Here is a 2500-nt window from a genome sequence, read left to right on the forward strand (position 1 = left end):
TGGCCAATGTTGGCGGTGCACCGCGGCATAGCTAGAAGGCTTGGTGGGGAGTTTTGTGAAAAAATGAAATTCGTGGTTTTTGAGATGTGAGGGTTGGAAAGGCCTCCAAATGTCCCCAAATGAATACCATGAAATTCTTGGTGCACGAAAGTTTTGAGTTCGGAGGGTTTTGCACATGGCCAATGTTGGCGGTGCACCGCGGCATAGCTAGAAGGCTTGGTGGGGAGTTTTGTGAAAAAATGAAATTCGTGGTTTTTGAGATGTGAGGGTTGGAAAGGCCTCCAAATGTCCCCAAATGAGTACTGTAAAAGTGTTGGTGCACAAAAGTTTTGAATTGGATGCATTTTGCACTTGGCCAAGTTGGTCGGTGCACCGCGACTAGATAGCTTGGTGCCAAAATTTGTCAAATTTAAGACCTTGGCCAAACTGAATGAAATTTTGTGGGGAGGTTCCTGATATTGTTTAGTGGTGGACTGGAAAAAATGAGGTCGAAATTCGAAGTCTACATGTGCTTTTCTATTTTTCCCGATTTTACACATACCCGGTAAGTAAAAAAAATAAAAAAAATAGTTCCCCTTCGAGAAAAATTATGAAATTTGGTGAGCAAGGAGATACCATTATTCTACGAATTACTGCAAAAAATCGCATCAAAATTCGAAGTGTAGCCCGAGATATGGACTTATGTCTGCTCAAAAAAAGTGTATCTACTTGTACAATTTTGCCTTTTGCATATTAACCTCTTATAGGGGGGGAGTGCTCCTTGAGCCGGCCAGCTCCACACTGGCAGGTTTTAAAGGGAGCTTGATGAGGCCTCCCCCCTCACGTGGTGCGTGCGTTAGCATGTTTATCATGGCACAACTAGCCTCTTCATAGTTGTTGAGCTTTATTAATACCAACACACGGTCGTCACTGATCGTTGGTTAGCTCGGCAGCTAGTCCCTCGGATATTGTGGAAAGTTATTTTCATGCCTAGCGATGCTTGACCATGCGTCACTTGATGTTTCCATTTGCTTGCTTGCCCATGGTAGGTGGGGGGTGGACCGTCTTGTGGTGTGGTGTCTTGCGAACGTGAGGGTGTGTGAGTTGTAATCGAGATGCACTTGCTGGCTGGCTCCATGCCTTGCGTATCGAACGGTCAAGCATGCATCTCTTCCATTTTCACCCGTTGCCTTGGGTGATATTGGTTGATCAGTCCCTGTGTTGCCTACCCACTAGACGGTACTTCTGTGGTTGCTTCGAATTCTATCTTTCCATCACGAAGAGGTGTTGGAGGATCCTAATGTCACGCACGTGTTCCATCTAGTGAAACATCTCAGTGATGCACGTGTTGTGGCTAGTTCTTTTGGATGCGGTGCATTATATGAACTCGGGTTTACTTTAGCGACCCAGTTAACATAATTCGGTTGTGTCCCTTGATTGAGACGTTGTCCTTGAACTTGTTGTGAGCAATATCGTTCTTCCACAACCCGTCGTCTTGAGTGCGATGGAAGGCAAATAAGATGTGCTTTGGCATGTCATGCACGTACTCGATTGCGGGAAGTGTGAGAAAGTGTTGTTGACAACCCGTGGGAAATGGAATGTGGCAAATCGTGATGAGCTCTTCGTGGATCTGCGAAGAAGACGACCTTTGGGCCTGTTGGAAACGAGGGAGGCGATGTTGAACTGCGAAGAAGATGGACTTTTGGGTTGTTTGAATCAATGGGAGGCCACGCGAGAACTCCGAATACTATGGACTCTTGGGTTGTTGGAAGCAACGGGAGGCCCCGCTAGAACTCCGAATACTACGGACTCTTGGGTTGTTGGAAGCAAGGGGAGGCCCCGCTAGAACTCCGAATACTATGGACTCTTGGGTTGTTGGAAGCAAGGGGAGGTCCCGCTAGAACTCCGAATACTACGGACTCTTGGGTTGTTGGAAGCAAGGGGAGGCCCCGCTAGAACTCCGAATACTATGGACTCTTGGGTTGTTGGAAGCAAGGGGAGGCCCCGCTAGAACTCCGAATACTATGGACTCTTGGGTTGTTGGCAACGACAACTTGGGGGGATGACACTGGAAAAGAGTGAACTAGGCCAAACTGCGAACAAGGCAACTTGGGGGGATGACACTGGAAAAGAGTGAACTAGGCCAAACTGCGAACAAGGCAACTTGGGGGGATGATGCTGGAAAAGAGTGAACTAGACCGAACTGCGAACAAGGCAACTTGGGGGGATGACGCTGGAAAAGAGTGAACTAGGCCGAACTGCGAACAAGACAACTTGGGGGGATGATGCTGGAAAAGAGTGAACTAGGCCGAACTGCGCCCAAGGCAACTTGGGGGGATGACGCTGGAAAAGAGTGAACTTGGCCAAACTGCGAGGAGGGCAACTTAGAGGAAAGTTGGAAACGAGGGAGACTTAGCCGAACTGCGAAGAAGGCAGGTTTTTGGGAAGTTGGAATCGACTGAAGCGAATACTGAACTCCAAATACGACCGACCTTTTGGTTGTTGGCTTCCTGGGAAGCGA

The sequence above is a fragment of the Vigna unguiculata genome, unplaced genomic scaffold, assembly GCF_037176805.1.
Source record: "Vigna unguiculata cultivar grain cowpea cultivar isolate G323 ecotype 2 unplaced genomic scaffold, ASM3717680v1 ptg000030l, whole genome shotgun sequence".
NCBI lineage: Eukaryota > Viridiplantae > Streptophyta > Magnoliopsida > Fabales > Fabaceae > Vigna > Vigna unguiculata.